This window comes from Melanotaenia boesemani, chromosome 2, assembly GCF_017639745.1.
Source record: "Melanotaenia boesemani isolate fMelBoe1 chromosome 2, fMelBoe1.pri, whole genome shotgun sequence".
NCBI classification, from domain to species: Eukaryota; Metazoa; Chordata; class Actinopteri; order Atheriniformes; family Melanotaeniidae; genus Melanotaenia; species Melanotaenia boesemani.
In genome coordinates this window covers 27,927,077-27,951,319 of record NC_055683.1, presented here as the reverse complement: position 1 = coordinate 27,951,319, position 24,243 = coordinate 27,927,077, and the positions used below count along the sequence as shown (strand labels likewise).

Below are 24,243 nucleotides of genomic sequence, written 5' to 3'. Positions count from 1 at the left end.
GTTTGTGTGGGAGTGCATTAACATCTATGTGGGCTGGAAGGGAGGCTGAATATGTAAAACAGTTGGAACAAAAGCTAATAATTCTGAAAGCTGCTGTGCAAAATAGATGCAGATCTATATCAGATGCTATATTTCTTTGAAAACAGCCTTTGCTTGGAAATCAAACAGATTTCTCTAATTTTTGAGTTATTAATTAGCTTTTCTGAACCACTGTTAGGTGTCAACAGTAATGATGGGAAAGGATTTATTTGAGTCATCTTAAATGTAAGGACAAAATCATTTACAACTAATAAATAGAGAAAAAAATATATCAATATATATTTGTGATGTTGCTTTTACTATAGCTAATAAATAGTTATTCTGTCTCATGTTTTATTCATTTATTTTTTCTATTACTGAAATATTTTTAAAAGTTTTTAGCTGAGGGGTGTGAAAAGAACTGATGCCATTTCAAATGAGCGCAAGCTAAAAATGTGAGGGTTGCATTGCACCTTTTTAACAGACAACATGTGTGCATGGGGATCTTTGCATCTGTGTGCCTTTTGCTGGTATACATGTGTTAATGTGAATGTGAGTGTATGTGTGCCTCATTTTATTTCAGTAGTAGAAGGTTGCTGGCAGTAAAGGGATTTGTAAAGTGTGATTTTGAACTTCTTCATGTTAGAAGTCAGTTTGATCAATGTCTGCTGCAGCTCTTACTTGCTTCGGGGCACAGTGAACCACTGATAGATGAATCCTCTGTGTGAGTCTGTGGACATATGTGTAGGTGTGCACTAAGAAAAGGAGAACAAAAGCAAATCAAATCTAAAAGTCTGGGTGTGTGTGAGAGTTTTTGTTTGTGTGTATGTATATAAGCATCCCACAATATCTGCATACTGTATCTTTAGTATGGGAGAGGTGTGGGTGTCATTTTTCTGTGTACTTCTGCATCTGTCTCTGTGTTTTACTAACTGATTCAATCACATATTCAAAGCCTCTCAGTATCATCTTACCCGTAGACCCGTGGCGGCTAACAAAGACACCAATGAGTCTCTGGACTTTATCAGTGAGTCCAGCCAGTCCGACTGGCAGTCAAGCCTCAGTACCCATTCTGGCCCTGGAGCCCAACGGCCTGCAGAGGAACCCATGTGCAGAAAACCTTTTAGAGGTCCAGCAATCCAATTAAGGCAGCTCTTTTTCTGCAGCACTGTTGATGCTGAGATAAGTGTTCCAGTGGACTCCTCGATCTAGGCTAAAAGCACTACTTCATCAAACCAAGAACTCAAATTTCTTACTGGATCATCTTTGCATCTCTTCATATATATATCGAAGAGGTGAGATGGGGTAGAGATGCTTACAAACACTGACAGGAGAAGATATACTCAGCATCCGTCAAGATTTGAAATAATGGTGCTGGAAGAAAGCTGCTACTGACAGTGAGCAGTGCTTGATAAAAACCATGAAAACAGGTTTTTATCTGTACACTTTTGATTTGCAGAAATAAATGGGAATTATGAGTTTATGGTTACTCTATTTTAGTTTATGATTGTGTGGTTTCGCTAAGACAGGTACAACTTGAAAAGCCTCCATATTTATCTCCAAGTGTTCTGGCAGAGCGTCTGTAGGATGATGGATGATGTCTTCATCGTTGGCCAATTCTCTGAAGTTGCGGTTTGAGCGCTACGCTGAAAAACAAGATTACATTTAATGGACATTCACTCCCATCCAGAATTAACTGCAGGCTAAACACATACAGCTGTTCATAACACTGCATCCAATAAAGCATTTCAGTGTCCACTGTTAAAAGTAATGGTTTAGAAACATGCAGGATAAACAAGATTACTCAATATACTTGAAAGTATTTTTATGGAGCGATGAAGAAAACATCCTCAGTTGTCATCCAGGTGAAAATAAAATATATTTACTCAGCCAGCAACAATTTTCATTTAAAACTTTCATAAAATGTTGCTGTTTCTACAGAGTTTGTTGTACCTCACTGAATTATAGTAGATGTTATACATTTAAACAATGTTTTTTCCCCAGGAATACTAATAGAAATCCAACCCTCACACTATAGACACAGAGACATATATTACAGAATAAACACCTTAATTATTAGGATCTAAAATGTTCTTTAATATTTAATACAAATGATATATTGCCATTTTTAGCAGAAAGAAATGCAAATTATGAAAAGGTGTAATACTGGAGAAAAGACAGAATGATCCTGATAATATATCAAATGAATATGCAGCTGAAATAAGCAATTATTCATACTAATTACTAGGCTGTGCAGGTGACTGTTTAAAACCTTCTCATTATTTTCTTGTACTCCGAAAACAACAAAAAAATTAATACAGTCATCATTGTTTGTTGTTTTTCTTCATCCATTTTTCTTGGCATTATGTACACCCACCACTCATAACTGAATTTCCTAAATAGAAATGATTAAGCATACAGATTGGATCAGTTTAAAAATAATGCTCCATGTTTGCTGAAGATACCAAACACATATCTGCAGCTTCCTATCTGCATCACAGAGTGACCTTTAGCACGCCCTGTTTCTGTATAGTTTTCCTCCGGGTGCAAGGATGTGGGCAAAGTTTAGATATATACAGTTGGAGTACTCAGTAGGATCAATAGCTCTTTCTGAAGCCATTCCAAGACACATCTGCAGTACCTAGGGTGGCCTTTGTGACACAGAGATAAAGAGAAAACACTCCCCGGGCGTTTAGTGTCTGCCAATCTCCTCCTGTCCCTGCTTTTCCTGCTCATCTTCCTCACTTGGCTCAGAGGAAGATGGATAAATCAAATTCACTTGACAGAGTGGGAAGTATTCCTTACATTTTCATGATCCAAAACAATATTGTTGTGACTTAACCTTTTCTTAGATGCGAGGAAAAATCACCCCATTTATCCACGGTGGGCTCTGCTGAGACAGCTGAAAGACCTGGAGGGTGGGATCCATGTATATTTACTAACTCGATGCTCCATCCATCAAAAGACACAGCATGTTGGCTCCACCTGTCTTTCAGTGTTCGCTCACATTCTTTCACAACTTCCTCTCTCCAGTCGCTCCATGGTCTCCTATACTTGATATGTGCATGCTTAAGAAGAATATTCTCCTCTTTGTCTTGAATGAATCTTCTGTCACTCTGGTGTTGTGTTGCTGACTCCAATTTTCCACCCTTTACTATATTTTTCTGCCTTTACACTCTTGTTCAGTGCCTGTGCACATTTTCCCATTGCTCCTGCTACAGAAGTAATGTGTAATCAGAGAGTGCTACCGAAGCAGGTTAGTGAGGGTAATTTTAGGCTCTGTGCGTGCTGCAAGGCTTGGATTCAGTGTTGGAAGGTGTACTGACAGTCAGCAATCCTTCACTGATCACACCAAAGTCTCAAAGATTGTGAAGCTGTGTAGAATCCTGGTGGAATTAGAGTAAGTGTCAATGAGTTAAGAAGATACTGCACAAGAAGGAGCGATTGCAGTTTTTTTTTACACAGAAAGAATAAGAGATTGCTTTCAATGTGGCCCGTGGTAGCATTTAAACTGTTGCACATTTGCACCTGACACAAAAGGAGAGTGTTCTGCCTGAATCTACATGTATGCAGGTTGAATATAGTTCTTGTCCTGTAAGTGTAGAGTATCTAGTGTCAGCATAATTAGAAAAAAATAACTAGTGTTTAACTGTTTGGTAAGAGGGTAGCACATCTCAGCTAAAAGCTTTGGTATGACACAGAAATTGACACATACAGACAAATACACTTGGAAAGAAAAAGAGTTGGAGTGGAGGTTGAAGTTTGAGTGGAGTAGACAAGCGTCTGGTATAGAAGCAGTTTTAATATGTTAGCCTGTCTCCCGGCTGGCCTCCCCTCCCCCTTTCAGGGACGGCACTAATGCCATTAAGTGTGGGACAGATCTGTTCCATGTCTGCAGGCCTGCCAGTCTACTGGTCTGCCTTGAGACCACTCTCCATCTAATCCTATCCTCTTTCTCCCTCCATCCTCCTCCTCCCCTCCTCGCCAGAGACAGGAAGAGGCGGCTGGGAGAAAAATCTAATAAATAAATGAGAGGATGCAAGAGGAAAAAAATATATAAATTAAGTTCTCCGTTCTCGTAAATCATGTTGCCAACTTCCAGTAGACAGGAGGGCGGAGCTTAGGAGATAGCTTGGGAGACCATAGGTGGTGGAGGGAGGGAGAGAAAGCGAGTAAGAGAGACGAGAGATTGTGAAAGGGAGAGAAAGAGGTGCGGGAATCGTTTCTATTCCACCCTCGACCAAGGCTTGGCTCTGGAGACTTGGCGGCGAGGTGTTTTTAATTGATTTTTGATTAGATAGACATGGTGGAGGGGTTTGTCCATTAGTATGAGGGGAATGAACCTCTAAGAGGAAGTGAGTGAGAGAGGAAGGTGCAATGAAGAAGAGAGAAAAAGAGATGAAATAAAGTATTTTTAATGTAAACTGTTTTTCAGCCTAATTGACTATTTAATTTAATTACACAATATTTCTGATGAATTTTAGGGCATGTAGTTAATTTTAAAACCTTAAAATAGCCTAAAAAATCTTGTGGACCTTTTTCTGATCAGAGAAGTGTTAAAAACACTGCAGACAGACAGCAATATTGACAATGTAAAAGAACAGAAACTCTTCCTGTAACCTTGTAACTAGCAACACAAACCTGTCTTCCTGCATCTAAATAGAGTGGAAAGTTGGATATTTAACTTTGAGTTCAACAAGACAGCTCTGGGACTTCTGGTATCTGAAAGCTTCATATATGGGATTGCATTAAATGTGTTGAACAAGAATGAAATTGGCAGGAAAGGAGTCTGTAAGTCTAGCAAACCATCCTCTCTCAGTTTGTAAGAGCTGGATTTAAGCCACTATATAACAGAAAAACCATCATTTCAGTAAGCATATGTTGAAAAAGTACATATAACAGAAAACATGGACGTCAACTTAAGCACATAGACCCAAAAACAGCTTTAGTTAGCAACGATTCAACAAGTCTCTGAGGCTGTGCTGGACGGTTGCAACACTATTCTTTCAAAAATAATCCTTCTTTTGAGGGACCTTGCCCCCCACAGTCTCTCAGGGCTGGAAGAGACCATTCCCATCAGGACAGACATGTTTCATTATCATTTCACAATTTGATTTGCTGTTATTCTTCCTTCTAATATAACAAGTGGACCCAAACCATGCCAGTAAAATGCCCCCCACTCCTTAACAGTGCTATTGGATCATTTCACTGTATGGGGTCAAGCATTTAGGCTTTCCCTTTAATTTGTCATCCATAAGTGTGTGTGAACTGAATTATGGAAAGTGAAGGTTTCTAGAACAACTCCACCTAGTTCTAAGATGCGTATAAAGGGATGAAAACTGAAGAGGTTTAAAGAGCAATTTTGTTCAGCCAAATTTCATGAAGAAAACTAAATTTACATGCAACAAGAGATATTCATCCTCAGTTCAATAAAACTGAGGTTCAAGGGTTTTATACAGGTTTGGTTACAAAAGGTAGAGAACTGCCTTTGGTCAAACCATTTATGTTCCTGTGTTACATTTAGGACCTTCTACAGAGGTTTAATGGCAAAGCTTTAATGATCTCTTTAATAACCACAATTTCTGATAATATTTTTGATAAATTCAGTTACAGATAATAGGGAACACAAAAGTTTACCTTCTGGTGACAGTTCTTTTGATGGTCATTTAATCACAGAGGGACTTTTAATGAGTTTTAACATGTTTTTTTAGTTGAATAGGTTTTAGTTAGGTTTAAGCAAATTTTCTTTTATTTGTACCAGGTTTGTTTCATTTAGGTGTGCTGGAAAATGTTGCCCACATGTCTCTGACAGAGTAGCTTATTAAAAAATGTCCCCTGTCGTTTATTAGCTTATTGCTGCCTGTAAGCCACCATTTAAAATGTAGAAACTTTCACTGGTTGAATTATGTAAAAGATGTCCACCAGTTTGCACATGTCCATAACGCCACAGGACTCACTGAGTGAACTGTGAGGGCCTAATGTGCAGGGATCAAAGTGCTTTCTTTGATTTTGTTGTTTGCCTTCCCTCATGCTCAGTACAGATTTTTTGTTATTTGGAGATGAAATTACATTATATTTTTTCTCATAGTAACTGTTCCACAGTTCCAATAAAGCCCTCCAAACATCTTTAGTGTGATTGCACTCTAAGTGTCCCTCCATGCCAATAGCAATTGACTCAAAAAAATCCTGCCTCATTCTCTGATAACTGAGAAGGTGCTGAAACTAAAAACTAATCACACTAAAGTGTACAGTTGATGGTTATAGAGGATTAGGAACTTGTGCAAATCTTTGCAAACTCAATAGACAGTATTTTCATCTTGAAACCTATTTATTTTTCTATTACTGCTGTTGGTATGAACTTAAATGTATTATTCCTTTAGATGTAAACAAACAAATATGGACAAAGCTCTTGTGAAAAAAAATCTAACAAATTTCCTGTTCTTGATTTAAAGTTGAATTTTCCTTATTTTTATAATAATAATGGCATTGTGATTAATAATCATTATGTTTTGATTGTTACATAATAGTTTATGTGACCTCTTTTCCTCAGAGCAATCAGTTGGTAATTTTATTACACCTTGCTCAGATAGGCATGCAAAGATATTGACTTTATACAGTATATTTAATATGAAACTAATGCAAAATACAGAAGGGAATTTAAAGCTGTAATTATAAATCCTATATATGATGCATTTTGCGATTACAAAAAGAGAAAAAGGAAATATCCTCACATTGCAAAAGGCACTGACAAATGACCTCTCACATACTGATTGCTTGCACCCAGCGCCTTACACACAGCTTAATAACCAGTGAGCACAGCCGCACTGATATTTGTTGTTTTGTTTTTGTTTTTTATTTTTTTTATTTATATGTATATATATATGTATATATTTCCTTTTTGTCCTCAGGTTTAGATTTAATGGCTGAGCGATCCAAGGAGAGAAACACAGCGCGATTTTCTCTAACCATAAATTAGATTTGCACCTCCAGCAAACTTTCACTATGCTACTTGGTAACTTATCTCAGTTTTCATAAGTTTTCTAGTCTCCAGATACTGTCCTTACCCCTCCTCTCTTTAACTCTCATCCTCTTGGTCAGTGAAACCATTCCCAGCTGCACTTAAACAGAAACCCAGAGCTGCGGACGTAGACACATTCACATACTCCCACTCCCTCACCAGCGCCCTCTGAGGCACATATGGGTTAGAGTAATATCCAAAGTGCAGGTGGGACCTCGCTTTTGTAGCAAAGCAGAACAAAGCAGGACGAAACCATACGCTATGTAATGGAGTGATGATAACTGCAGAGATAGAACAATCAAAGTGGGGAGGCCGGTGGTGGGAGCATTCATGGACTTAGGGAACTTGAACACTAATTGTATCTTATGACTAATTGGTAAATTAGTGAAACCTATTTCAAGGCGCGAGGCTTAGCTTTGGGGGACACCCACAGCTCATTATAGACTCATATTCTGGGCAGAGGAGGAGAAAAATAAAGGAAATTACACAATTGCTCAGGTGAGAATGGTAATTAAGCAAGTGCTTAAGAAGAGCAGGAAATGAAGCCTCATACACACATAATTTAGTATTCTCTCTTGTGTCAGACTTTAAATCACCCCCGATCCAGGACATATCAGTGAGGGAATTATCACTGTTGGTGTTTTGTGTATTTATTTGCATCAGTATGTTTGTGTGCATGCAAAAATGTAAGCATGAGTATGTTTTTCTGTGGTGTAATAAATTAAATATGTATAATATAATCATGCCAACTAATACAGATTGATGCTCTGATCAATTATTTACATGCAAATTATATATATTTTTCATGATGTCACATCAAAGTTCATAAATGCTAAGTATGCTGACCCAGTCAAACAGTAACATAAAAAAAATTTTTTAGCATTAATGTTCTAAATTTGAACAGTTTCTGCCTGATTCTGAGAAAAAGCAGTTTGCCAAGTCCTGCAGGGTTTAAGGACAGACGAGAGACCAACTTATACTTGAGATATATACCCAGGCTAAAATAAATCACTGGAAATATAACTATATTTTTAGAATCAGGCCAGTTAGCTTTGGAAGAAATACAGCTAATTTTGGCATTAAATCTCTAGTAAATGAAGATAGATAGCTTAACAGATTAAGACACTGGCTCTTAGTTTTGAGAGCTAGCTGTTCAGTTTTATTTATTTGCTGAAGACTACAGAAGTTTCACTGCCAATTCTGTTCATGTATGGTCTAAAGAAAATTGTCTGCTTTGTCTTATTTAGAGAAAACAAAGAGGAGTGAGGTTCAGCAACGCTTCAGGTAATAAAAATGTGAACTATTAGCACACAGGTGCTAGTACTCATGAAATAAGATGAATGTGAGTCCTCTGCATTTATTTATTTTTCTTTTGTCAAAAAAATTAACTTTTCAAAAAGATTTTTAGACTTTATATTCAGCAGGTAAGAGCTCATACAAAAGGTTGCTCTTGAATTTTTACCCTTTAGTCCATCCTCATCTTATCACTTTTCTTCCATCTCCTTCTGTAGCTCACTTGTCACTCTATCTGTGCATGTTGAGCCTCCAACACCCCCACTCCCCCTACAATTTGCCAGCAGTAAAACTAATATTGTCTTTAATCAGATGCAATTAGGTCTGCAAGTTAAGATCTTCTCCCAATTAAAACTCATTAGGCCCATAATGTCATTAGGGGAGTCTTGGGTAACCACCACTTGCACAGGCAGCCAACATGTCACAAACAGCGGTGCAAGTCAATACCCCTGTACCACATGAGCAGTTCATTATAGAACAGAGAAGAAAGGAGATTCAGGTGTGTAGTGTCAGAATTTTTTTCTTTTTTTTTCATTTAGTTTCTCAAAGTTTAACTTGAGAAAAAAGCAAACTTTTAGCCCTACAGCTTCATGATAAACTGAATGTAGTAATGTTGGCTACAGTAACAGCCAAGATGAATTCCTAGAGAAATTAAAATATGATGATTCTATATTCATGCTCATATCATCAATGAGAAAGGCAAAGCTTGCTTAGTTGATTTACTGAATAACTATGACCTTTCATGTATGTTCATTACTGTATACATTCATGAAAGGTTAATTATACCATGAGGCAGTTTTGTCAAACATAACACAGAGTAAATCTGTTAGAATAATTTTTAACAAAAATCAATTAAATGGTTGATTTGAAATTTATATATAACTTCAGCAATAGAAATTTAATTGCATTCCTGCTGACATGTTCATGCAATATTTTCTTTACATACAGACAAACAAGGTGCATTTTTACCATTCTAATTAACATACAGTAAAGCTTTATAGGAAGAAGCTCCATCCATACAAGACCATGAGACAAGACCACAAATGGCACTTTGCAAAGATGCATCTACGACATTGTTGTACAATGTTCCAACATGTAATTATCTTTAGGAGCTGTCACAACTTGCAAATGAATAAAGCAACAATGATCAACAGAAAGAATGAAAGGCTCAATACCTGTGTTGAACAGAAAGCATCTGCACTGTAACTGTGCTTTAAGTATTTTTCTCTTTAGAACAAAAAAAAAAAAAAAAGGAAAAAAATTCCAGGAGCAAAGTCACATTTCGAATTTTCATTACTGGCCGCAAAATGTATAAATGAATTACTGCACATAAAACTAAAATAATGTAACTCTGGCTACAAAACAAAATGAAAATATATGAAGAACATGATTTTTCTATATTGTCTGAACTACCTTCTGCAAGCTTCAGCTAAATGTTGATCAAATCCACACAGACAGAAAAAACTGCAGAAGATAATTGAATATGTGGGTCTCTTTGTCGTACTCAATAACAGTTCGTCATTGATTCCCATGCCTGCTGCTAAAGAGTTTTTCTAAAGCCCTGAGTCAGAGCTACCTTGAAGTTAATGTGCTAAAGGCACAGCGATGAGAGGCTCTTGGTAGAAGAAAATTCATACAATATCAACTCTGTCTTTGAAAGTGCACACAGAACATTGCTTTCTTTGGGCCTGTTTGGAAATCTTAAAGTATGTTGTTATATAATTTCTGCAAAGTTAACCTGAGCTAAATTCCATTCAAGAAGTGTAGCCTTTTTGTGATAAGGCAAATTGCTCCACTGTGAAAAGGACATGCATCAAATACAAGGGTTTCACTTATGTGGGGAGGGCCTGCATGACACCAATCAGCAGTAATTTCCGTCAAGGTTAAAGTTTTCCTCACGCCCCTAATTGGCCTTTGCTGTCAATCAACAAGTGATTTCTGTTCAGAATTGAACTAAGGGGATAGATAGAAGTGGCAATGGCGAGATAATTGAAAATAATTGAGCAAATTGCAGATTTGAGAAGTTGGCTTCATCAGCACTGCGGGGGAGGAATATGAGCATGTGGAGAGAGGAGAGGTGAACGAGGAAAAGTCAGATCTTAATGATAATGAACAAAACACTCGTCTCTATTTTCCTTCTACCCCGGAGGATCTGCTCATCTGAATAATCAGCCTTTACGTGTCTCAGCGTTACATGCATGAGAGAAAGAGGAGCAGCTTTGATCTTTGTATCCTGAGCTTCAGTAGATATTCATCAGCTGGAGGGCATACATCCTGGCCCTAGTCCGAAAACCCCCTTAAACACAGAGGAAGTACCTCTCTGATGCAAGCGCGTTGCTGGGGTCGATGCATATACTGTGGCTAAACATGTGAATTTGGGACTAATAAAGAAAAACAGTGTGTCCATATAAGGATCGATAATGTAAATTTCATTAGGTAGTGTCCTACATGTATAGACTGCCTAGCATAACATTACAGTTACATAAACATGCATTATAATAGCTATTGTATGCATTTCAGGACAAACTTACACAAGTGAAAACTTAAACATATAGTTTGTGTTAAGAAAAATTAAACTATATGACAGTATCACATCATTAGCCTATTAAAATGATTGCCTTAGTTATATTTTAGGGGTTTTACAGGCAATGATACACAGTGAATTAGTGTTAGGAGGGTAGAGTTAGGCAGATATAACAATTTATGATCTTATATGACTGGTAATTATGCCATGAGGCTAATCAAATCACAAATCTAGTGACCAAATTTATCATGTTTATCAGTATTATTAAGTGCTGTATAAATGTGCAAAAACTCATGAAAATGTACTGATGCACATACTAAAATCCTTAAATCCATAAAGTTTTCTATTGTAGTGAATATTTGTCTCAGCAATTATGTTCAAAGCTTTAGCACAGAGACCATGCTTGATTTTTTTAAATCGAGCTAATGAGCCAATTTTTGACTAAAACATAAACACCAGCCACACAGTGTAAATTAAACTATTGCATTTGGATTTATGTGAAGAATGACCCCCATGTGCAATTTTCATATAAACAATCAAGTCTTAAGATCTCTGACAGTAACTGAATTGACCTCAAGACCTTTAAGCTGAACTTCAGTAATATTTAGCTGTAAATGTTACTTGACATCACTCCTTATTAGCACTGGTATCACTGGCTGCCCCAATACTATTCAGATAGTATTTAGATTTTGTGAGACACAATTTCCCCTGCAAGAACACTAGAGTTAGTGATCTAATGCTAACTCAATTCATTTTTTTAATAGCACAGCTCAGGTCTAAGACCAAAACTCAGTAATAACAAATTCACAGCTGCAGTTGACCAGATATTCGTGCACAGTGAGGAGATTAAATATTTATTGGAAAGTTGGCACTGGAAATTCCTCAGTATACCAAGTGTTAAGTTTTGTTTATAGTGTGCTGTAGCACAGAGTTGCAGTTGGATGACATGTGACTGCAAAAGACAAAAGAAAATGCCATCTTCACAAAACCTATTAAACCACTGATTGGGTTGCTTGTCCTCCAGCAAAATGGTGGATATATTTGCATGGAATAATATTGAAGGTGTGACATGAGTGTCAGTGAAAGAAACTGCCAGGAGTTTAAACAACAATGAACTGGTTGTTGTGTTTTGGAGTGTATGAGGAAAGTGAATCTGCAAAACACCACCTAAAGAGCAAGTTGTGCTTTAATAAGCACATATAACCCCACAAGCTTCTATTTATAATACTAACAAGCAGGGTTGCACAATGTATTGAAAATTTGTCATGATTGCAATTTCAACATGTGCAATATCAATGTGGCAAAGGAATTTTGACGAAGCACATCAAGCATTTGTGAATTAACGAGGGCTGCTTTCCAATTAGAGGAAGTTCTGCTTTTGTGCATCTTCTACCAACCAGAGTGCACAGGTGTGGAGGTGGAAAGCAACCCATAATACACTGGAGATTTGCACCATATGTTGGACTATTTGTTTATATACTGCAAGCCATATCATCAGTGGAATATTCAATTATTCTTTTGCATTTCACATTTTTTTCTAACATTGTGTGATATGACAAGCTATGGTATGATAAGCAAGTTAAACAAAAACTATTTCTACCATCCAGAAATTGCCATATTGTTAAAGTAAAACTTAACTTACAATCACTGTAAAGTTGATGGTGCTAGCAAAAGATTTTATTTCTGCATGTACTGCAAACAGTGTGACTGTCATTGGTCAACTATCAACATGTTCAAAGTCCCTACAAAGGGTTGGTCCTTTTAGGAAGCTGAAAAATGTCCAAATCACTGTTGCTGTCTTTGGCCATGTTTTCATTGATCCAAAAAAGCCAACACTGCATGCTGTGAATGTGCTACTTTGGCCAATAATGAGGAGTGTTTAGAATGGACATTTGAAAGCAGAATAATGATGGTTAAATGTGTAAATTTCAGCATTAACTAACCTAAAAATTTTACAGTGGAAACAAATTCCCATTTTATCTCTAGCAGCAGCTGGCTAATATAAATCAATCTCAGTCTAAATGTTCTTCTGTGGGTGGGTTTGTATACCTGATAGAGTAACAATACTGACAAAGCTATTGAGACTAAAGGCAGCCCCTCAGTTTCACTTGTTTTGTCTCTTCTGTTTCTTCCTCCTACTCATCTCCCCCCCCAAAAAAATATCTCGCTTGTAATTTACATTTCCATATGCTGCCAGTGGCGCCAGGCAGAGTGGATAATTGGGTTGAAAGTGGTGACTGTGAGAGCAGGATAGAAAGGGATACAGAGAAGGCCAACTAAAAGAAAAAAAAAAACAAAAAAAAAACAAGCCATTACAGGATGGATTCTTTTTTTCACATCACTCGTCATTTTGCCATGCTGCTCTTAACCACTTGTGCAGCTGAAAAGATTTACCTTGGCCTCCTATTCTCTCTCACTCTGTGCCTGCCTCCCCCAGAGCCTCACTCCCACCCTACCTCTGCCTCATCCATATTCATCCTGCATCTGCCTCTCTCCCTCTCTTTCTATCTCTCTAGCATGCTCTCTCTTCCTATGTCTCACTGTGTCACACACAGCATGCTGTTAATACGCCAATTAGTACTAGGAGCAGATAATGGACTATGTCATATTGCAAAAGGAAAAGAGAGTCACAGAGACAGAGCGAATGAAAAAGAGAAAAAAGAGCAAGATTGAGTGTTAGCGAGAGAGGGGGAGTGAGGCAGAGAGGTAGTTGGGTTTCTTTATGGATGCAGTATCTAAAAACGTTGAAATGCCGCATTTACTGTGAACATCCCGATGGAAATAGAATAATGGGAAGAGGGCTCTGGTGGTCACAGGTTTTCATAAAAAAAAGCTGAGGGGGTCGCACCAACGATTTGCAGGTCCCAAACATGGATATCTTTTTAATTTTGTGGGACTCTTAACCTCTTTCATTGGTTTTCTACCCTATCAGTGCCACATGGTTTGCTTTCACACCATTGTGTTCAATTCTACGCCTACAGGCCTTCTACTGTAAATGCAGGAAATACAGGTAATGTGTTAATACACACAGCTCATTGCTTTGTAGGAAACAAATTCATTCTAAAAGTAATGCACTGTAGTTTTTAATATAAGTCTAATCAATACCAAAAATAAAGCCTATAATTCATAAATAGTAATCATCTCTGCTATTATTCATCAAATATAATTCTGTTGGTCACATTATTACAGTAAAATGTAAAAAAGTCTTGCTGAAAGAAAAATCTCTTTTGTGTTTTGTGGCAAAGGAAATAAATTGTCAATCAGTGCAAAACAAGCCGTATAACTGTGAAAATGAGAGCTATTTGCAAAGAGGGTAAGGTGTTACGTAAATAATGGTGTCGCATCAACATGAGCTCTGACTAAGAAAAATTTGCATTAATCAAACATGAGCTAGAACAAATTAATAAATGCCTGCCGCATGAATCTATTTTTCTTTTCACAGAAATGCGCAGACAAACAGGACCAATGCTTTGTTGATAAATTCAGTGTTATTATTCAAAACATCGTTGCATTGAGAATCTAAATGTGATGTGGAACGCAAATGAACAGAGAATTATTATTAACAGTCATCATGGTCAGTCAGTCATGGTCAAGCCTGAATGGATTTATTCAGTGTGAAAACTTCTCCTCACAGGGGTTTTTCTTTTTTTTTATCCATATTTTTTATCAGTGCTTATCTGGATTATTTTATTTGGGAAAGAGAAGGAAAGTAATTATGATGTGGCATCTATAAAATTGAAGTCTGTTTTTTAAACTAGCTGGACTTTTCCACAGGGTGTTTTAGATGCATCTGCTCATTTCAGCTTTTTTCCAGATTGGAGAGATGGAAAGCAGATGATAATTATTTTTGAGCATAGCCAGCTTTACTCTTAAAAATGTTTTATTTACTCTGAAAACACATGGGTAAAACATCCATTTGGAAACATCTAATTGAGTGTGCTGTTATGCTTTACTTGTAAAACAGCTGTATACTGTTTTCATTGCACATTTAGTTTCTTATAAAGTATTCATTGTGCATAGAAATCATTTTTTATATTTCAGATCTTTTGATTTTTAGTGTATTAATGACCAAAAAGATTCAATTAGGGGTGCACTATTTATAAGGGTTTCATGCTCATGTTTTCAAGGCTAATCGGCACATTTGTGGTCACTACTGTTGTTGCTAAGGGACCAGGGTGCAAAGAACAACTGCTTTGAGTTTGGAAAGCATGCCCACATTTTGGTTCTTAGTAGTCCAGACTGTACCGTAGTGAGGTCTATCTGCAGTTTAAATAAAGACCACACTGTTTTTTTAAATTAATCAATTAATCTGATAGAGTGATATCACCATGAAGCACAAACTAGATTCTGCTACCTGTTTACTGACACTATGAGTAGGGCGGTCCATGAAGGTCAGCTGACATAAATGCGAGAGCAGTACAACAAAGTAGGTGTTGCATGACAGGGTAAAGTGGCGAAGGCATGTAGAGCCTATTCAGGAGACTGTAACATTGCTTATTATAAGAGAAACTGACAAAATAATTTATAGAGTGGAGAGAAAAATTGCAACATGCACCGGTGCAATTATTGTATGTGATGGAAGTTGAATAATTTTATCTGGCAGCATAACTTACTCTTTATTCACCTGGAGACAAAAGATTGTCCAGAATTGTCATTTCTCTGATCTGAACTGTAGCTTTTAAGCAAATCATTATTGTGACGTAAAGAGATTTAATTAAACTTTTCCCAAGAAGAGACTTCTGGAAAATAACACATTAGATTTTTTCAGTAACCTTAAGAACATCACCACATACCTTTACTGAAATATCACAAATCAAGGATTACTATTAGTGACAACAGCATAGCAAAGAGCTACTCTTTTATTTGGATGTTTTTTTTTTATTACCAAAAAGTACTGCTCAGCTTCTCATTTAAAGTGGACAAAAGCGTCATCTTATATTTTAGAGATTTTCCTGTAACCTGATTCTATCTGTTTTGGGTGGAATATTGCATTGAAACACACATTTATTCATGTTGTAAACGTGTTTAAATTTTCTCATGTGTAGTAATCTCATGGCAAAATGTAAGACAACAAAAACTCAATCTATTGATTGGTGTCTAGACCCAAACAATACATGGTGGAACGCATTGTCACCATATGTTGTGAAATAGACAGAAATGGACCTTTGCTTCACATCTGAGAGCCAAAAAAATGCATTTTGATGTAAAAGGGGGTTGGAGGATGGTGTTAAATAAATGGTTGAAAAGTAAAAGATCGAGATCACCATTGTTTTCAAGTAACTTCACTTCGAAATGCCTTTTTTTTTGGCATTCAGTCAGTGTTTTCTTGGGCTTTTGTTGCTGTTTTACACATAACATGCTTATTTTGATTAAGCTGGGAAAACAGTTTGGCTTCCATTACGGACGATTTCCTAGATTACTGGCTTCACTAAACACACAAAACATGCTGGACATACCAACCACATAGCTAACTGAAACACATCACTCTGACAGTCGTGCAAGATTAGACACACACACACACACACAGAAACAAAACAAGCATCGTCTTCATCAGCATAGATTTCTCATTTGTAACTGTTTAAGGGTTTGAAGGTTTATAGTGACACCAGGCTGGTATTTAATGATTTATGTGGGCACATTATAAAGCTAATACTTTACATTGCTTCCGCTTTGTTGTGTACTATTCTCTATGCTGCAATATTAATGTTATATGGCACTTTAAGTAAGTATATTGAATAGTGATATAATGTGATACTATATATAAAACATAGATGCTGGACTGGAAATGTAGTAAAAGTTCTTTGCAACCTTAATCTGTTGATCAAATAATGATTATTTATTTATTGCCATCACGTTATTTATGGGTCTTTTTCATGTGTCTTCTCATTAATTAGACAAATAAAACAAACAGCTGTATATTACCAACTTGTGCTGCAAGTTAGTTCATTGCCAATGACTTTGAGTTGCAGCATCAGCCTATATTGTCACTGTATTACCAATGACACTTCTGCAAGTGAGAAAACTATTCAGAGTGGTGCATACCAGTAATTCAGCAGGTTGAAGAAAACATTTACTTCTGTTGCTAGAAATTCCTACTCAGTCCAAAACTGGTGCAGTGTGCCATGCCATGACTCATTTTCCTCCCATAAGTCCCCAAGTAGCTAAATTAAGTTACTGGAAATACTCTGAAGATGTTCACAGCTCCGTATTTTAAAGTTTTTCCCTATCCTCTCAAACCTGCTCATCCTGGATAGCATCAGCACTAGTAAATTATGACTCTACTTCAGCTAAGTGCAAAACTCCATTTAGATTTTCTTTTATAATGTTGTTTTAAGAACAACAAAGATAAATTATATTAAAAAGAAATCCATCTTTGCCTTTGTACAGAACAGTAAGCAGCAACTGTGAAGATTTGGTTTGAATCAGTGTTTTTACATCAGTCTCAAACATCATCCTGAGCACCAAAATGAATTTTAAAATGAAACTAGAAAGTACTTAAATTAATGCAAGATATTTATAAGAGAGTAATCTACAGGTGTAATCTCTGTTCAGACGAATGAAAGCTGTATGGGTCTATTTCACAGACTCCCACACTGTGTTATTGTGACTGATATTATGGTTTATTAATTCACAAATTGTATCATGTCAAAATTGGATTTTGCAGCAAAATGATTTGTTTTTCGTTATCCATTGAAATACACTCAAAATTCAGTTTTTTTTTTCTTTTGTTTTCACTTGAGTTTTATTCAGTAAGGTTCAGTCATGCCCTGATTTCATGATGCATAGACAACAGATAAGTTCAATGACATCAATGCAGTGGTAGCAATAACTGTTTAAAACAGATATGTAGAAGTTGTTTAAAAAATTATCTCACGTAGAATCAAAAGTAACTAAATATTAGTACATTTAACTTGCGAATCAAGTATTGAGGTTTTTCCTCATGTAGGTCATTCTTAGGCAACAGTGGTTCCTAACGTGGGGTCCCTGGACCCCCAAGGGGGTTTGCCAAAGAGCACCGGGGGTCCATGAGGCTTTGACTGTTCAGAGCCAGATTAAAATTAAGTTCATGTCCACACAGAGTTTTTTTTAATCATTTGGGTTAAGAATCCACTGATATATACAGCTATATGATACAGTATATTGGCTGATATTTGATATATATATTTTTTTTAATTTGCATTGTCCGATATGCGGATGCATTAACCGATATCTTTTTCCCAGCATGATTAACAGACATACTTCCACTGGCAGCTTTGTGTTGTTGGAGATGCTGCAGTCCGCATGCATTGCCCCTCCCCCACTAGCAGAGTGCTAGTGGGAAGCCGGCTGCAACAGCTTCAAAGCAATGGTAAGTTTTAAACTTTCAAAGCATCTTTTAACCATTTGACTTAGTTGAAACATTGCCATAAACTGAAATTGGAAACAGGAATTGGTTGTCAGAAAGGAAAATGGAAATGAGTCATCTATAAAACTGCCATTGTATTTAGAGAGCTGCAGATGTAGCTAGGCTATGTGTGCATGGCTTACCAACATCGGTCACAGGATTAGGTAATGCCAGTGTTATCAATGTAGTTTCGTGGTGTTTGTGGGTGTCTCATTTAGTGACCACCAGGCTGAGGTTTGGACATGTGTTGTTTGTGTGTCTCTCTGGCCGTTCTCTGATCTCCAGAACAGCTGCTGCTCACCCATCGGTGGTGCTCAAAATGCACAGACTGCTGTGGCTACTTTTCACCTTATACTTGTTTTTCACATAATTTAATAGAAATTCCTTGGCAGAAGGACCAGCTTCTGAAGAGACTGATGAGGAGGAGAAGCAGTTTATGCAGCTGGATCATTACCTGCGGGAGCCGTGCAGACTAACGGGAGAAAATGCAGAGTGCCTGTTTCCTCCATTATAAGCTCTGAAACTGGGAGTATTGAGAACTTCCAGTGAGGGTTGTGTGGGGTGAAGGGTATTGGAAGTGGGGCAATGTGCATATTATGCACATTTTGCCAAGTTGCTTCTTGTTTTGTATTGCTCTTTACTTTCCTTATCTTAGGAAAGTCATGCACTACAAGAGATTATGTAAGTTCAGTGCACTAAAACGTAGGCCAATAAACGACCAGGTGGGAAATTTGGTTACTTTTAAAATTTAAGTATAGTACAGCGTGCCCTATATTATGCTTCTTGTTCTGTGCTTGTGTGTGCATTACTGTCATTTTTATTTATGCTTAACTGAACTTTTTTTTTATTTGAATGTATATTTAAGTTTAACAAAGATTAGGTTGTTAAATGCTACTGTAAGCAAAATTACTTGTTCTACCAGAACGTTCTACCTCTTTTTACTGTTTGTTAAATTTTGTGTAAAGTTCAATAAATTTTTTTTTAAAAATTAGACTTGTATTATTTGATATTTTTTGTCATTTTTATGATGTAAATTGAGGGAGCAAACGCTGTATTGGCACCAAATATCGACGAAAGAAAATTGGTAGGCTGATGGGAAATTTAAAAAAAAAGGTATCTTGCATTAAAACAAATCTATATCAGTCTATCCCTTATTTGGGTGCTTCATTCACATGGGACCAGTGTTTTGGGGGCCCCAAAACACTAACTTTCCATCATTTTAATAATGAGACATAACTGAGAAATGCCACTGTGCTGATTATTTGTCTTTTTTTTTTTAAAAATAAAAGAAAAAATTAAGGCTATATGTAGATAATTACCTTAAGTTTGGTTTTTATCAAAGGAAAGGAGTCAGTCAGAATGCATCATTTATGGTGAGAAGCTAGCAAATGAAATCATAAAAGCAAGCATGGTTTTAACACGGGCAGCCGAGGGGGTCCACAGCTCTTTGGTAAGGGGGTTGTCAGGGAAAATAGGTTGGGAACCACTGCAATAGTAGATGATCGGTTTAAGGAGCTGTAGTTGTTCCTGAGCCCCACCTTTAGACACCACGTGGGTAAGGCCGTGGAAAAAATGGTGCTATACCAAGAAAGCTTGGGCGATAACCAGTAGGCGGGAAGAAGTACATATTACCCTCCCTTAGGCTTGACCATAGAAACTGTGTAAAAACAATCTTAAAGCTACCAGATAGAAATTTAGAGATGACCGTGCCAGGTTATAATAAGCCTGATGCAGACCTGCAGTGGCTGAATACACCGCGTGAATGGTCCTGATGAGAGTGTGCGCTGCCTGCTGACAAAAGAGGGAAAAGAGACGAGTGATCCGCTCTGTGCGTCAGGACGCACAAGATAACCGCATATGGTCAGCGTGCTGTCTTAATTTCACCGGGTGATCTCAACCCGTTTAGCTGCATGAAGGTGACGAGTCGTCAGTTTGGAGGTAAAGCGCGAGGAGGCACGTCAGACATTCAAGAGTCTGATTTGCCTTACATGCAGACGTTTTGCGAGGGTGGTACATTTGTTCACATGCGCACCTTCTAACCAGCGACAGACGTACAACACGAGTTAGATCCGATAATGTTCTTCTGTAATTTAAGATTTCAGGCATCGTCAGCGTCATAGTAACCTTCATGTCATTATTATTTCTATCCAGGATGATGGTGGCGTCGCTGCTATTTATTTTGATGCCCAGACGGGCGCATTTTCGTGACAATCGACTCCGTCCGTAAGGATTTTGAACCACTACCTTTTCTTTTTTTTTTTTTTTTTCGTTTTTTTTATTTTTTTGTTTTTTTTTCCCTTTCATTTTTTTCTATTGGTTTGACTTTAAGGTATCAGCCTATTAATTTTTAATTCTTATGCATTCGCACGAAGACGGTAGCAGAGGGAAGAAAACGAGTGATAACCAGAGGGGGAGAAAAGGAGAAGAAGGCAACTGAGAAGAGAAACTAGAATGAATGAGACACACTGAGCAACCCAGAAGGAGTTTGGAGGGATCGAGGTAAGACTGACAGTTTTTTTTTTTATTTTAAGTGCTCTGAATACATGTTATATCATCGCGATAATAAGTACATGAAATGTGTCCCAAACAGGGATCCCGTATGAGCCTGCGTGAGGTGTTCAGGGATGTAAACAGATTTATTTATTCAATATTCTATGGTTTGGCAGATAGGAGTTCATGTTTATGATGCATCAAATGCAATAGCTTTATATTTAAATTGCATCCTGAATGTCCTAAATAAGTAGAATCTTGGAGCAGGACTCCAGTCTGTGGGCCCATACACAGCACCTATCCTGCACGCAGACAGATTTAGGCGATTTTAATTAATACATCGACTCTTCAAGCTTTGGAAGGGTCATTTGCTTGTCTTGTAAAAGCTACAGTATATGCCGGAAAAGTGCCAATAGCCTAACAGAAAAAAGATACCCTACTGGCTGATGATCTTTGAAAACATACCTTTCTCTCCTTTTGTTATTTCTTTTCTTGAGAATATGGAACCCTTCCAAGGGAGAAATAAATTAAGCATCTCATGGAACATTAGAGGAATAAATACATCAAAGTGAACCCCAAAGTGAACTGCTCTGGCCAATCCCACATCATTAATCCTGTACCTCATCAAATAATTTCCTAGAGGCTGACTTGTTTAATAGAGCAGACTTCTCTGGCCTCTCTGAAAGAAGCTCAAGAAGTATTTGAGGAGTCTAACTTATCTGAAACCCAAATTAGAGTGTACCCCACGAATTCCATCCCCATTCATTCTGGCTCATGTCTAAATATTACTTCTCTAGAAAAAACACACCTGGAGCACTATCTTAATAAATCTAAATTTAATCAAATGTGACCCCCTAATGTTATGGGTACATGTCACGAAAAACTGAGGCACCATTATGATATTACTATGCTGAACTAATTCCCAATTTAATAATGAAACATGTAATAAAAAGGCAAATCGACAGCCTATATTGTAGTGATGAAGGATGAAATTAAACATTTGTCTTTCTGTATTATCATGATAAAATTGAACCTGAGTCACACAAGAAAGACCCCCAAAATAGTTATTTTTAGCTTGTAAACCTTTTTTCTCATTTCATAGAGTTACGTTGTGTTTGTAGTGCCAGTTCTTGGGGAAAATTTGGCATGTCTACAATTCTGAAGGGGCTGAATGAAATTCAAATTCTTCAGGTGGTAAAACAGCAATATTGCAACTGTCTGATTGTGTTATCTGGGCATTCAAGAAGCCTGGCTTAGAATTGGTTTACTGCCAAATACACTCCCCAGGAAGACAGAAGGATTTATTTCCCCCTTGTCTGTGTGTCACATCACCATCAGAAAAATTATTCTCGCCTTTCAGTTGTTGAATAATAGTCATATATTAGCATGGAATTAATGATCATCAGACATTTAATAAGTTACTAATCATAATTTAATTTATTTCAGGGTGAGTATTTTGAGCCTCTGCAATGTTGTGGTGAGGATTTAATAACCTTATTATTCTACTGAAAAAACTGAATGTGAGGGAAATGCTGCATTTAGAATGTATCGGATAATGTGTGCACGCACGAGCAAATTTATTCCAATTTTTCCAAAGTGTTTAGTTATAAATAATATGTATTTAATCCACATGCGTGCAAGCACACTACATTAAATGTATGTGTGTGAGTTTTTGTATGTGCACACATGTGCACATACAAATAGTCTTTATTATGAATCTGAATACTAATTCCCAAAATGAGCACTCTTACATTTTTCTTGCATTTTTGTTACTCTCTCCTTTATGCAATATTTATGTACCCCCTACAGCTCTTTGACAAGGCTGACTAAATGAATATGTTAATAGAAAATAAGCAGAGAAAAAGCAGTAATATGAATTTCAGAAAATGACCTATAATGTTTCACACTCTCACGACAGCTACTGTACATGAACTGCATGTACACTTATTTGAAAAATAATAACACTTAATTGAATTAAGAAAAAATACAAATGTTTGGTATCATATTAGCACTCCACAGGTTTTTTTTTTAATTCTTAATGTCATGGCCATCAAATACAGCAAGCAACACATTCTGAATGCTACAAGTCAATGAAAGGACTGCTGACTTTGAATCCAAATGAAGAGTTATCTTAAAGCTGGGAAGAAAACTGACTAACTGTAAGAGTAAAACAGGAGAATGTACAACAATTGAAGAAGGGCTTGTGTGGCAAATGTCTTAATTCACAAGGCCAAGAGAAATAATTTCAAATCGCATATTTTATCCCGCATATCAAAGAGACTTGTGTTGTGATTGCTACTGTTGCCTTTAAGTCTTTATAAAGAATGTTTTCAATGACAAAAATGACAACTGTTAAGCTACAAATACCCACAACATTTACTACATATAAACTGTAAAACCTTGAAACCATTGCTCTGTTTCACATACTCACCAGTAGATATTGAATCATTTTGAGTCCTTAAAGTTTGTAGCGGATGTAATCTTAAAAGCAAGACACGCTTAACAACACACACTTTAGTACATGAATGTTATCACTGTTAAATATCCAGGACGGACTTATTGGAGAATGTTTTGTGCCTGTAGTGAACAGAGGATTTCCAGAGTGACACTGCAGTATATTCTGATGGTAAACTTAATCTCAGAGTTGCCTTTTGATGATGAAAGGTTTGCAGATATGATATCCGATTAGAGCCACAAGCTTGACATGCTAGTCTGTCAGTCCCAAGCCCTTACTACTGTATCCCAAGAACAGGGGTATTTACTTCGTGTTAAAATGTCCACTGTCCATCTAGCTTTGTTGTAACTGTACATTTGTAATTGAAACAAATAAAAAACAAACCTTTACGAGATTGAATTGTAGCTACATGGGCATTTCTGACCTTTCTTCATTATATTATTTCTGCATAGCACACAAATCACCTAAAGGTCTGTCATAGCTTCATTGGAGTTTAATATTAGAGAGCTCTCTTTAGCCTATTCCATCTCATTGGAGCAGAGCTATGCAGTGGAAGATGTGGCACTGGTACGATGCATTCCTATTTTTATAGTGTCCCATGAGGTGATGTATACCTGTGTACCCCCTGTGCATGGACAAAAAGTGGTCTTCTATGCCCTTTTTTGTAATGTTGAAATGCTCTGTCTCTGTGGGGCAATTTTTCTGTAGACTGACCTAGAAGCTTATTATTGTGTTGTGCCTGTAGCTTTACCTCACTCCTTCTCTTTGTAGGCGGCACTGTTTACCTGCCAGTGGCTGTTCGGTAGTTGTCACAGCCTGATAAGACTTGTCCTAACAGGAAAGCCATTATGATTATAATGACAGTTATTGTGATTCAGTGTTTTACCACCGCCAACAAAACACTCTGGAAATGGTTTTTAACAGACGTTGTTGGTCTCATTATTGCAATCAAAAATACCCTATTATGTTTACTAAGGCTATTTGTAATGTGTTGACTGTTTTTCCCTTAAATGCTAGATTACATTTTGGAAGCATAAGTATGCAGTAATGGATTGGAAATA

The 24,243-nt window shown here is 37.1% G+C and overlaps 1 protein-coding gene across 2 annotated transcripts in view; it reads left to right on the top strand.

Annotated features, from left to right (window-relative positions):
• The first annotated feature begins 19,897 nt into the window (after positions 1-19,897).
• Positions 19,898-24,243, top strand: part of adgrl1a (adhesion G protein-coupled receptor L1a) — an 87,857-nt gene continuing 83,511 nt past the window's right edge. For both annotated transcript variants that reach the window (XM_042005056.1, XM_042005047.1), the window contains exon 1: positions 19,898-20,736. The gene's annotated coding sequence lies outside the window, so the exon portion shown is untranslated. The remainder of the gene's footprint in view (positions 20,737-24,243) is intronic.